The sequence below is a fragment of the Haemaphysalis longicornis genome, unplaced genomic scaffold (assembly GCF_048455015.1).
Source record: "Haemaphysalis longicornis isolate Haplotype H1 unplaced genomic scaffold, Haemaphysalis longicornis Haplotype H1 scaffold_49, whole genome shotgun sequence".
Classification (NCBI taxonomy): domain Eukaryota; kingdom Metazoa; phylum Arthropoda; class Arachnida; order Ixodida; family Ixodidae; genus Haemaphysalis; species Haemaphysalis longicornis.
Genome location: NW_027526384.1, coordinates 1,851,658 through 1,865,818, shown reverse-complemented (window position 1 = coordinate 1,865,818; position 14,161 = coordinate 1,851,658). Strand labels below are relative to the sequence as shown.

At 47.9% G+C, this 14,161-nt stretch overlaps 1 long non-coding RNA gene across 1 annotated transcript in view; it reads right to left on the bottom strand.

The window, feature by feature from the left end:
* LOC144137742 (uncharacterized) overlaps positions 1 to 9,978 on the bottom strand; it is a 35,581-nt gene extending 25,603 nt beyond the window's left edge. The window contains exons 1-2 of the long non-coding RNA XR_013315725.1: positions 9,838 to 9,978; positions 4,238 to 4,291 (exon numbers count right to left, since the gene is read on the bottom strand). This is a non-coding gene — a long non-coding RNA (uncharacterized LOC144137742). The remainder of the gene's footprint in view (positions 1 to 4,237; positions 4,292 to 9,837) is intronic.
* Between the last annotated feature and the right edge of the window lie 4,183 nt (positions 9,979 to 14,161).

Sequence of the window (14,161 nt, the reverse complement as noted above, 5' to 3'; positions counted from 1 at the left end):
CACTGACAATGAATCCGAGGGGCGGGGGGCGGGGGAGGAGCTAGGTCGACCCCAGCTTCAGCATTTTTCCACCCTTGCACTACTAGTGCAAGCTGAGTCAATTTCTGTTATTGGCCCAAGAAACACTACCACATTTCAAATTGTAGACTAAGGGGTGCGCATGCGCATATGCCCCTTGTGCTCCCACTCGAGCAGGCGCGAAAGTCGGCTTCATTGTGTTAATACCCTTTCTGCGTCGGTGAATCCTTTACAGGGCGCGCAGTTTTTTTCTTGACATTTTTTTGCTACGCAAACAGACAAAGCTCAAGCTCAAACTGCTCCGCTGTTAAAATTTCCCGTACCTCTTCGTTTTATATTTGCGTTCCTCTGCTGCTTTGCTGTTTATTTCAGAAAAACGCTCACTGAAGCTCTACAAATCCCCCTTCGGCATACGTTCTCTATGTGTGACGTCGGAAATCGTAGTGCGGTAAAGTATGTGTAGCGTCGAGAAATGTTTTCACGCATTGCCATTTTTTTTAATAAGCAACTCCTGGTGCTGCGAACGTGTTATTTATATTCTCGACACTACAACCTAGCGACATAGGGCAACTATCTTTTGCACTTTAGCGTTACTTTAGTGTAGTAATCATTTCGAATGCATTTATTCAGCCAGCGGCGGCACGCGGGAAGCGCCAGCTGGTCTCCCGTTAGTGCGACGCCAAGTTTTGGGGTAGTGACGACTTAGTTCCCCTGACGGCAATGTCCCCTGAGCCAACGACACGTCACCTACGTGGGAGGGAAAGGTGCCCTCTCAGAGCGAGTGTTTTGCGTCTCTTGTGACTGTCAGGTCCTTCCTGATTGGTGCGTGCACTCCTGGTGACAGCGTGGAAAAAGATGAAAGCGGGTGGACCCGAACTGGTTTTTTGATCAGGCTTGCTCGAGTACGGAAGCATTGTTCATTTGACATTTTTGAACAATGACATTTTGACATTTTGAATTTGACATTTTTGAAAAATTGACATTTTTGTCAGGTCGCTTGACATGCTTTAGTTTGAGGTCCGCCTTAGCATTTCGAATGGATTCGATTTGTCTCCTACGCGTTGCACCGCTGCTCATTCTTGCCGCCGTGCGAAGAAAGATCTAACGACGATAATGAAGTTTGCTGCTTGTTTTATGCTCTATCAATCTGCGGTCGACTAGCGTGGACGACCACCTCTCGCTATTGCCGAATTTCAGCCCGCGCTATTGAACACCTTGTGCTATAGAACACCTATGAAGGAGCGGGCTTTCGTGTACGTACGCGGAGTTCAGGCGACGTATGTTTCGCTCTCAATGGGCCATTGAAGGCTTCTGCTTAAACAAAAATATTCTTCGCAAATGCACAGAAAAGCCAGAAAACAGAGCGTGGAAATAGCCGCGTGAGAAAATGGGTGCACAAAATTGAAAGTTCAGGAATGGAACTAGGTAAGTTCACAAAACAAAATCACAGAAAAATCACACAACACTAGCTTAATAGCTACGGTTGGCGTAATACAAAGCCAGAAGTCACATGAGAAACTGTGCTTATGTAATAAAACATAGCTGGAACTGAGGACGACAAGCGGCCCATGTGTGGCAAACGGTTGTACCGCTTTCAACGGAGTGACAAAAATTGCTTGCTCTGTCTCTGGAACCGGTGCAATAATAATGAAATCCAGCATACATGTTGTGTGGAATGAACAAGCCAACTTTCCAGTCCTTCCTTTCCACAATATATGCATGCACTTTATGGTCCCAAATAAAAGGGCCCTTTTTTCTTTGTTAAAAAAGAGCTGTTAAATGTTTGGGTTTTGCTCCGCCAATGCTTTGAACCCGTACGAAGCGTCTTTTTATGTTTAATAGAACAATTCCATCACCACTCAAGTGCGGGTAATGCCAGAGAGTCCCGGTGGCCGGGCGGGTCTACTTAATATTAGGCCTTGTGCGGAGCTTCGAAACGCTGACCGGCTGAGAACCTTCTCCGCATGTAGCTCTTCGCCACGCGTCTCACATCGCGAATATTTGGCAGGACTAGGAGCGCTGCATTGTTTTAGAGGTGTAAGCAATCCCACGCATACTCAACAAGAAACGTGTCGGTCCATCCGTATAGACTGATGTGTCACACTTGCTCCGCTCAAAAAATTGCAATTAAAAGCTTCTCGAAACTGTATAATTTGATTCCAGACTGCCTACATCACGGCTCCGAAAAATGTCTTTCCAGCAATTTATATAGAAATAAAGCCGGTTTTGAAGGGGCTTGGTCTGTATTTTTCTTTATAGGGGTCCATGGAAAATTCACTGTGCGGCTTCAAAGCCGTCATGCTTCGATATAAGGGTGCTTATATTTTATCGAAAAAATGTCTGACACGAATGCATTTGTGCATAGTGGTGAGTCCAACTTTCGAGGAGGTGTTCGTTATAGAGCAGAGTGGTGTACTGAACAATTTCCACTGGGGAGTGTCGGCAAACTTTGGCCGTAATTGTACCATAATGTCTCGCCTGTAAAATGAAGGATGAAGTGCGTTGCAGTCAGAGCGTGCTGTGCAGTGCTCGATGGCTTGCAACCTGTCTTGGTGCTACTCCGTAATGCCCTTCATGTCATCATTGGTTAAGGAGTATCAGGTTCCCCTCGCTTCTCGTCAAGGGCTCTGTATAATGGAGCACGAGTTGTGTAAAATGTATAAAAAATGACGCGGAAGCAGGTTGTCGGACAACCGGGTCCCCTACTCTCCGCGTCGCGGTTGGTACGCCTAGCAGGAGTGTACATACTGTCGGGTGATAGCCTGATATGTAAGCAGCAGTTTGTTCACGCTCTGCTGATCGTCCCGTAGCTGGTGCCCGGCCGGCTAGTTCTTGGGTACTCCTTTGGGCGACGATGTTCCAACGGAAAGTAGAGAGCGGTTGTCCAAACGATTTCGAGCTGAAGCAGGATAGAAATTTTGGCTACTTGGTACATTACGAAAATAAAACACTGCGCGAAGGATTATGTCAGTGCCTTTACCGAAGTTGTTTATTGTTGATGGTAACCATTCAGGTAAGTGTCCGTCGTAGGAGGTGATATATGCGCCAGTGGAAAGACTTCGGTTCATGAACAACTGACACGTTCCTTAATAATCTTTGACGACAGTAGTTGTGCAATTGTGCGTGATAACCAGTACGATGACCGTTTCTTCAGCCACAGTACTGTATACCTACTACAAAACATTTACACCATGGTGGTCAGGTATGGGTTGAAGGCGGTACAAATGTTTTGTCGTATATATACATTTGCAATAACATTTGGGAACTGTTCTGATAAATTATGATTTTAAAAGAATGATAGAACGATTAAAAGGTACCGTCACAAGGTATTGATGAATTTAAAAGTATTTTGTAACAGCTGACTTGGTCCTTCAAAATCGCAGATGATTGCAGACGATCGCAGATGATATTGTTCACTTAAACCTCCAACTGCAAAAGCAAACAGGAAACGGAGGGGCGCTTCATTTCACTGCTAAAGCACTTTTTTATTTTCTATCGTTTTTAACAAACAACTTTATCGTCAATTTTGCTGCACTCTACGCATTTTCACGTTCGCTAAAACGTTGCAAGCAAAGTCAATTACGAAGCAAAGTGGACAACTAGACTATTCCCATAATTCCCATGGTTACGTGTGGTTGCAGCACTAACTTTTCCTCTGATACATTATTGTAAAAAACTATCTGGCCTACCCATTCCAAAGTAACGTGCTGCCGGTGTTTGACATTGCCACGCTGGCGCTGCTCCCCCGGACCGCCAATGGCCCTGCCCGCTGTTATCGCTTCATCTGTGTTTCTCGCAGTAGCTCGCCACGTGGTGTTCGGCTATGAGAGGATCGCTTTTTCGATACATCCTATTTCTTCGAACTCTTCCCCAACCTGGTTTTCTCGCGCATGCACATGGAGTTTCTCAGGAGGAGTTCTCTGCGTCCACAGGACATCGAAACCTTTGAAGCCAGTCACCCGGAAGATTCAGGAGCAGGAAGACCGGCAGCAAGGTCGACGGAGCTATGGGAGATAGATTTTGGTTGAGCCTACTTCATACTGCGATTAGCACACGTTAATAGGACTGCACTTTGTGCTGAGAAGAAAAGTGAAATCGGACGTAAAGATTTACACCTCAATGTAACGAGGGCTTTTACTCGAAATGAGCCATTGAAAAGTCCTCTCGAGCACTTAGCTACACATTGGCTCTAACAATGGCAAAAAACATGAAATACTACCCCAAGGGAACCGGCGGGCCACTTCCATTTTGATTGGCGGTTGAAAGAGGGGATCTGCAACAGAAAAAAAAAAGTATGAGTATATTGTCTTTTAAAGAGTAAACGCAAATACACGCTTTTTTGTGAAATTCATCAATAAGTGGAGGAATAGCAATAACAGTACCACAGAAGTGGGGCACTTAGGTATTGCAGTATTTACCGGACACCTCACAAGTTTCTACTTAATGCAGGAAATGTTTGGACACATGCAAATTAACAATTACGTTGTACCGAGTGCCTATTATATGCACAAGAACACGCTGAATTAGGTGAATTGGTACTGCACATTTTGAACTATGGTTGTTTGTAAGCGTCATGGTGTTGGCCAGAAAGCTACACGTTCGTTTATCGGGAGAGGTAATTGTTTACCTGACGCAAACAAAAAGAAAAGGACCCCATGGGAACGATATCTCGTCCCACAAATATTACCCTACTTTATTTAGCTTGTCAGTCGTCTTGTAACTACATGGCACACAAACATATTTCTTGTGCTCGAGTAGACGGAAATGTCAATTTCAAAAACTTAGTTTGCCTTTTCACCAAATACTCTAAATGGTCTCAGCCGTTCCACTCTGTAAAAATGGATGACCAGCGGAGCTATATCGGAAACAAAGTAAAATGCAGTGATCTAAGTAGTTAGCTTGAAGGCTATGGCTTAACTTAGGGATTGGCATAAAATCAGCAAGACACTCCTTTCGTGATGGTTACCCCGATGGCTTTTCGATCAGTGTGGTACAAAGATAAGTGGTTTAGTGGACACTGGCCAGATGTCCTTCGGCAAGGCAAGGTCTAAACACGACCGCCTGTGAGTTGTTGGCTGCGGGGGACCCGCATGTCATACGAGGCCAAACTCCTCCTCGGCTAACCCTGTAGAGCTCTATCCATAAGAAACACCCCAGGTTTACCTAACTAATCCATAAGCAACACCCCAGGTCTACCCCAGAAGCAACACAGAACAGGATATCTACTTCACGGACACAAGCATGCACTGTGACTGCTTGAACACTATTTGCACGGACAAGAGCACTCCGTATCAGCCTAGCACACACCCAACCCAGAAGGTTGAGTGGACTCGGTCACTGACTGATATTTCAATATATGGCTCTCAAAACTATCACGGTCAGCTGTTAAGAGGGGTTTTGTGTGTTGAAGAACTGCATAATGTTTGTGCAATACATAGCCATGCCCATGAAAAGTACTGCCTGTAGGATCACACCATCAGCGCCCGCACACGAAACAGAACGCCCGATAGTGTCAGAAACGCTTCGCCGCAAGCCTGCTGTTAAAAACTGTTGCGCGGTGCATACACGGCACTATCGGCGCAAATAAATGCTACTTGCTGCCGCCTGTGCAATCTTCGTGGATATCTGACGTCTAGCTCGCTGTAATAAATCGGGCGCGCGGATACACTTAACGATACAGTACCTATGTCAACGCGCTGAACAGAATGACGAAGACACTTCAAATACTACGGACAACCGCACTTGTTTCTTTTTTGTTTTGTTTTTGCTCGCTTCATGATGTACCACGGTCATAACTTTTGGAAGCTTGTCGCTCACAAAATTGCGGGAGCAGCGCATCAGCGCCCGACCCCGCCGTAGTCGTAGCGGCACTGAAAACTCAGTTCGACGCACATAGAACTGTCTGCTTGCTCGTTTCTCACTCCTTTATCAATTTTGGAAGCTGGTGCGCACAAGCGACCGCATGAATTTCTTCAAACACACACTCCCGAACACACAAAAACAACCGCCAGCCATCACCAAAACAGACATCGGGGTATGTTTGAACTTGCATCAGGAACTTTGGTCTCATACTAAGCACCATGCACATAGGATGCCATTGGTACAAACAAATGCTTCGTGGTTTTATACCCTGAATCAAACAGTCACAACATAGCAGGGACGTAATACAAGCCGACGCATCTAGGCCTCGCGAACTTCCCCCTCGCTTGGGCAGCCGCCACGTTGTTGAGCATGAAACTTGCTAAGAGCCCTAATTTGCCACTAGGATGTCGGTAGGAACCAATCAAGGCGCCTGGTGTTGGCCGGCGGATGGCTCCATTCGTGCAGGATCGGCAAAAGTTGATGTTGAGCTAACTTTGGGCGGAAACAAATTCTTATGCCGGAAGGAATGGCGCAAGGCCTGGTGTATAGATTTTGCTGATTCGGAAAGAGATTTGTTGGGAAAGGACTCTGTCGGAAAGGCCTTCAGTGTTCACCAGCACTATTGCCATTGCTTCGCGGCCTTCGTAGTGGAACGCGTCCTCGTAGGCGACGTAGCCGGCTTTCGCATAGCACGGGCTCTGGCCTCTAGCTGCTCCTTGTTATGTATAGGGTGATTGTTACGTGGGAGCGGAGACATGTAAAGGTTTTCTTTTATCGTTGACGGGATCGCGAAACTAGTAGGCGCGCTGTGGGGGCGACCAATATCCAATGAGTTGGGTATGTGGTGCCCCGTCCTGCTGTAGGTCAGTCGTGTGAGTTGCCCTAGCTGTTGAGCTTTGATGAGTTGATTCAAAGTATTTGTAAGACCAAGAAGCTCAAATACTCATGCTGACGTGGCTTGTGGGAGGCCGATGATCATATTGCAGGCTCTGTGGAGTGGAGCGTCTATTTTAATTACATCTGCCTGCTGCAGCCGTAAGTATGGAGTGGCAGACATCAAAAGGCTTACTTCGAAGGCTTGTACTATGCGTTCGAGGTTAGATTCCTTCATCCCGCGGTTGCGACTTGCCATCCTGATTATTAGCTTGGTTGCTTGATGTACCCCTTGTTCGAGCGATAGCACGTTTTTGGGGTAATGTCCGTTCACTTGTATCTGGAGTACCAGAACGCGAATGTTAGAGACGATGGGTCTCGATAGGAATGCGAGACGTATGGCACTTCCACCGAACCGATAGGAATGCGGCACGAACCGGCCGCAAAAAGTTGAAGTCAAGGGAATTGACAATGGTTTCACTCCCTCTACTGATGGGATGGTAGAGTGGAATTTTTATTTTTTGGGTGAGCAGCTGAGACCCAGGGGTGGAACGCATTTTTTTACTGTGTCTATGGCTCGCTGGGGTGTTCTCTCAATGTGACCGTCACTGCCACCGCAAACCCAAAGTATGACATAGGCGGCGTAAAAGCTGTGCTGGAGCTCCTCTATGCTGTTTATGAGATTGGGCACACCGATCATTGCCACGTTGAAAAGGAAAATGAAAGAACGGGGTGCTAAGGTGTTCCCCTACTGCATAAATTGATTTTGCCGAATTCAAGCCCGCTAATCGTGCGAGATGCTGTTCGATCGGTGAGAAAGTCGTGAATGCAGTTGCAAACCTTCCTTCTTTAGAGTGTTGTGGTTCTCTAAGATTGTCGAACGTTTGACGTGATTGAGGAATTTCAGCAAAGTCGAGCACAAAGCTGGCGGGGGTATCTCATGAACACCGCGTTCCGTCAATAACACCGTGTGTCAGTCGAAGCATGATGCCTTATTTAGAGAGTTTGGTGCGGAAGCAAACCATGATGTGCTAATATAGACAATTTTTCTGTTTGATAGGGCATGTTTCAGGAGTTTGACTTCACACGATGTGGGAGACATTGGACGAAGATGATCAATTTTGAGCTTTTTCCCGGGCTTTGGTATAGTGGTGGCTTTGGCTGTTTTGCATTGAGCGGGATTGTGACCCGTGTCCCCACACACGTTAAAGAAGCGTGTTGCGGTTTCGATGAAGTCATTTAGGTTAGGGTGTATTATGTTTATGATGCCGTCTGGTCCTGGAGCGCAGCCGGTCCGGAGGGCTGCAATGGCATTTCGTACCTCGCTTAACATGACGGGGCGATCGAGGGAGGTATGCTTACAGCCCCAATAAGGAGGAAAGTTTCGTAACCCGAATATGCGATGTAGAAACCCTGAAGCGCCTCAAGAAGTTATTTGTTCGAGTGGTTATATTTGTGGAGGACAACATTGAAGTTGACTCGTTGCGTGGTCTTACTTTCCGCAGGGTCTATTCCACAACGCATGATGCGCCATCCCTATGAATCTCTCCATGCGATCACAGGCCGGATGCCAATTCTGCCGCAAGAGTTTCCTCGCATAATCCTCGATGTCCCGGTCAAGCCGGGCAAGCTGACAATGCAAGTTGGGATGGAGCTTATATTTGCGGATTCGCTGTCGAAGGCTGTTCTTGGCCTGCCATATGTGCAGCAACCATGCGTCTGTTCGGCACAGGCATACCTCTGCAGTTCTGCATTTGGTGGCTGCCTCAGCATACGACTGAGTTTATCCGTTCATGTTCCGTGATATAATGGTCACTACCAAGATTTTTTCTTGCGTGTTACGCCGCGTGGCCTCTCTCCTCATGCTTTGGTGAAGCATAAGTAAGGCGTCACGTCACCGCTCACAGTGTTTTCGATAAGGCTTGGTACGATGGATCTGTTAGAAAGCTGACGTCTCAAAGAAAGAAGAGGCCAAAGACCGACCTCATAACTGCCTCTCGCGTTGACAGCAGTGAGGGTAGGTGGTCGGAGGAGGGCTCTAAGAAATGGCGACATAGCGCGGGCCGGGAAAGAGCAACAGCAGCGCTGGAGGATGATAGGCCGCTGCCGCACGTGCAACACGATCCGCCTTGTCTGGTGGTGCTGTGAAGGTACCGATAGGGGTGAACAGGCGGCTCCTCAATCAGGCGAGTGAGCACAACGAGCTTTGGATGATGCTGTTCATAGGGCTGGTGGAGTGGTAACGGCTGTGGCCACAAAGTTGAACAGAACGCTCAAGGGTAGATCAACAGAACGTCCCACTCTTTCGCCTTCACATTCTTAGAAAGTTCGAAGCATCTCACATAACATCATTCTCCTAATGAGGCATATAACGCTTTGGCAAGAAAAACTACATCTTCGACATAAGGTCAGTGTGCATGTATTCAGCGCTTGCATATCACTGCGTCGGTGTTTTTGCCATGCATCGACCTTGTTAACCCACGTATTCGTGACGCGGGATGTTACAAACTGCAGTGCGGAAAAGCATATGTTATCGCGTTTTCGGAATTTTCTGCATTATTAAGCAAGTGCTGCAGCGGCGAGTTGCATATTTGTAATCCTGACACAAGGACCTACGGATATAGGCAAAATTGCTTTTACATTTCGGTGTCCCTTCAAAGATTCGTATCAGCCTCGCAGCCTCCCCATCGCTGAAATGTGTTGTACGTTGGAGCAGAATTCTTCGAAAGCTCGTGGAGCAGCTTCGCCGTGTTGAATACTTGCCCTTTATATTTCAGGGTTCGCGACGTCTAGCTACTCCCCGCGCCAGGAGTAGGGGCTTTCTGATGGGAGGATATTGTATTTACGATTGTGATTTACGTATTCGTTTACTGTATTTTGTGCCCAAAACGCGCCTTCTGCCCCTTTTGATTCCCAGGTAACGTAACCATCATAGCTTGGGAGTTTAACTTCACAGCAGAAAAGAATCTCCCCAAATATTGTTTTGTTTCTACCGAAACACGCGCACTGTTATTTCTTTGCAGATGCCTAAGTAACGTTCATAAAGAAAAGCAAGCAATGTTGAGTCAAAGTATGAATACTCACGAGATCGCGGAAGAGGCCAGCAATGAAGAAATAAGCGCAAGAGAGGAAGCGAAAAGCATTTTGGAGCTGTTTGCGGAAGCGTATGTGTTGCATGCGGCTGTTGCATGGCAAGTAAAATTTTTTTTGTACTCCTTTTGCACGCCATAGCAGTGACATACTATTCCCGACATTGATCAAATAAACACGCATTATTTTCAAAAGGGGTGGCAAAAGTTCTTGTCGTCAGGGGAAGCTTTTCCGGCCACCGATATGTTTTCATTGCAGACAGAAATAGTTCTATTACTTACGACACGTCAATCTTCTGTAGCACAATGCATGTAAAAAAACTCGACAAGAACATAACAGGACAATATGATGACCTATTCCAGCGCACTTTGATAGGAGGCAAGAAAGACAGCCAGAGATCAAGAATGCTGCAAACCGTCACGCACAAAACAAAACGCTTTGTTCTGAGTACCTGTTCAAAATACCAGTTGCTATTGTTCTTTCAAAGTATTACCAATGCAGTTTTTCTAGCCGAATATGATAGCCGAAGTTGAATGCCACTAGAAGCGCTCGAAAGACCTTACTACCATGTTGAACGACTATCTGAAAAACGGAATTATACCCCGAGTTCAAAAGACGGGGGAAGAGCATTGTGTCAACTCTGGCCTGCGGTAAAAGCTTGGGGCATTAGTTAATTATGGGATGCGTGCCTGAGGCGTTTTACTGCTGACCCCAAGGACACGGGTTCGATCCCAGCTCCGGTGGCCACTTTTCAGATGGAGGCGAAAACCGAAGACGCCGGTGCGTCAAGATTTCGGCGCGCGTTAATGATCTCCAAGTGGTCATATATAATCCGGAGTCCTCCACTGCGGCGGGCCTCATATCTCATGTGTAGCTTCGAGGTGTTAAACCGCACGATCGATCAATCAATCAATCAATCAATCAATCAATCAATCAATCAATCAATCAATCAATCAATCAATCAATCAATCAATCAATCAATCAATCAATCAATCAATCAGTCAATCAATCAATCAATCAATCAATCAATCAATCAAAGAACCATCGCTGTCGCTGGACGCTCCCTTAGCGGTGGTGGTTGCTTCTGGAGCGGGACGCTGTCCCTATATATAGGAAACGTAACCCGAAGTTACCTGAGCAGTAAAAGCATTGCAGGACTGTTTTGGGGCGGGATTCGTGTCATCATCTGGGCAGTTATGCCTAGGGTGGTCCAATGAGGGCGGTGCCGAGAGGTCACCGAGGCTTTTGCGAGCAGCGCCTTCCGTGCAGCCAAGTGTTTTGTCGCCAGGGGCCGCTGGTTCATGAAGGGCGTCCAGTCAATGCGTACCTGACAACCTGATGTTTGCAGTGCAGTGATTTGATGACTAATGCGGTGATCTAAAGGGGAAGTGGAGCTTGGAATAAGAAATTTATTGGAGAGCTTCATAGAAGCCAGTTAGTATACATTGTTCGGGCGGAACAGGGTGGTGGTAATTGTACATGAAGAAGCCGAGGGTGCCGTGGATGGCGATGAGTTCCACATCCATCGAACTAATATTGCGCATATGGTGATGTTCGGCGCCCATTACTGATAAATCGTACGGGCTGACCCATGTTTTGCAGATATTGGGGTTAATATGGCTAGCCTCTGGGCATCCGTTAATTTCACCGGTATTTTTTTAAATTTATGGCAAGGAGTCCGTAACGTTGGGGTCGAAGCTTGGGCTTCGTGCGGGCGACTGGTTGTGAAGTGACAGGTGGAGTGAAGTTGGAGTTGCCAAGGGGGTGGCTGGGGTTAGCAGATTGGGCACGGTAACATGGCCTCATTAACTTCACGCAAAGATGAGCATGCCTTGGTGGGAAGCGGTTTTAAAAACTGCTGCCGCATGAAAGCGCCCTTTCGCGTATGACCGGGAGTCACAGGTGTCAGTGAAGCGGCAGTGGCACGACAGCACACGCTGCACACGCGCAACAGATAACTGGCCCTTGCTTTGTGCTGCAGGGCACGAATCAGGTTCGGTTTCACTGTTCCAAGTTCCGTGTGCGTCAAGAAAAAAATGCATTCGAAGCGCAAAATAGACAGGACACTGGGAAAAGGAACACAGCAGAAGGAAACTCAGGGGCCTTTTCACTCTATCAAGGTGAATGACCAGCGGAGCTTTCCTGGCGCGGCATAGTGGTGGCACAAAATTTAGCGACAGGTATGAGCAAATTTTATCTCTCGCTGCTATTTGGACTGAGGAAGCCGAGGAGGAATACAATAACCGTTTTAAACAAATGTTTAATAACTCAATCGAGCGTCCCTCGAAGGAATTTTGCGTCTTGGTCATGATTCATGCATGCAACCGTAGTTTTAATTTTGCGAGATTCCATTCCTTTGTGGGTACACCCAGACGTTTCCTGTGCGCACGCAGCGCCATCTAATTTTTGCTTGGAACACATCTATTATTTCAAGCTACTGTTAAAAGACTTCCGCTGTTCTGTCTCACTACCTAGGTGAAAGAATCGTGGCTTTTCGAACGAACGCCCCGGTTTCGACCCATAGTAATGCCTGCATTTTTTTCCAAGACCAGGGATTTCTGTATTTCATCAAGTTCCCTGAGAAATATTGAGCGCCTTCATGTTAGAAATGAAAATTTTTGGTATTTTTAGGTCGTTTTATACGTGCATCGCGACATACAAACGCGTTTAAATAATGTTTTGGTATTTACCTGGAAGTGCTGGGCTTGTACGTATCTTGAAACGGAATGTCGCCATTTTTTACCGTGGTTGTTAAACCAGATTTGTCGAACGAAAGCTTGGTTTTCGTGCTAGATGGGGCTGTTAACTCCAGTGAAGCTTCGTGTCGGGATGATTGGAATAGCATCGTTTGGGGCGACAATGGAGTAGGGAAGTAGGTAGTGCCACTCAAGGACGAGTGCCGGGCGGCCACCGGAAAAGATGTCTCGTCGGGAGACAGCGGCTGCAGCAGATCGCTCAAGTGCATGAGAGCAAACGTAACGCTGCTTATGACGATGCCAGGGGTTTTCGAAAGTAGTCAATAGCCGAAGCCATGCTCGGGATACTCCAAAGGGCAACTTCCCGGATGGATCGGCACCAAAGATGTTGCGGAAACCATCGCGAGTTCAGCACCAAGGGCTTTAGACAGAGCACCTGTGCGTGTTTATTCTTTTCGAACCGACACCTAATGTTCATGCTGTCGTGCCACAAGTTTACGCCAGCCGACTCGTCGTCTTCCTTTTCTACATCTTCCCGCGGGCCCAAGATCAGGCGCCTGCTTTCAGCAGGTGAAGTTTTCGCGCTAGGTAATTTATCACGTCACCAGACCAATTTTTTTTTAAGTGCGAATGCACTTTATAAGCGACCCCGAACCTTCCGCCGTCCGCATAGCAACAGCTGCGGGTGGGCGTGCTTTTCGTCTTCCTTAGCAACGGGGGGAGATGGGCGCGCGCTGCCTGGCCGCTGACATGGCACATACCCACGTGGGAGATTTGCCAGGAATAAGTGCGAATGCATTTCTGGCCCCACGTGACTGCGCGCGCTCCGCCACCTCACCGCGGTTTGCGCGGGAGCGCGCCACTCCCCGCACCGCTCTCCGAATGCAACCGAATGCGCGCAACCGAATGGAAGCAACAACGCAACCGAATGCGAGCACTGCACCCGTCGTTGAAGATACCGCAGCGGTTGAAGACAAGGCAGTGCGGCGAAGGGCCCGTGAAGCCGAGCGCAAGCGGGCGAAGCGGGCTGCGGATCCCGAACTCCGCGCTCGGGAGGCCGAAGGGAGACGTAAGCGGCGCATCGCCTGCGGTGATGAAGGCCGGCAGCGAGACGCCGAACGAAAGCGTGCGAAGCGAGCCGAGGACCCCGAAGGCGTTCTGGCCCGGGAGCGCGCGGCGCGTGAGCGTGTGCGGGCCCTCGAATTCGATCGGCCGGACGCGCGCTTCAAGCGAGACTTCCTGGACCGCAGCTTCGGCAACAGCTGCGCCGTGTGCGACCGGCTGTGGTTCGATAACAACCTAAGCTGCATTTCCGGCGTGAGGAACGACACCAACAGGTTGAACGCGTTGCGGGTTCTTTGGAACGACTGATCACACGGGGGAGTTTACGTTAACTCACTGGCGAATGCCAACGGATTTTAACTTTACCCCCTCATAGCATCACCCCGTGCATTCGCACTTAACCATGTTCACCCTCGGGGAAATGCCTGGGAGTTTTTTTGCATCACAGAAGCTTTAGTGACGCCGTCAGTGCCGTTTTGCGACAATGTCACTCGTCCCATGCAGTTTTCCACAGTACTGGCGGAGCGTTGTTGTCATGCACGATCACGATGTCGTCCATC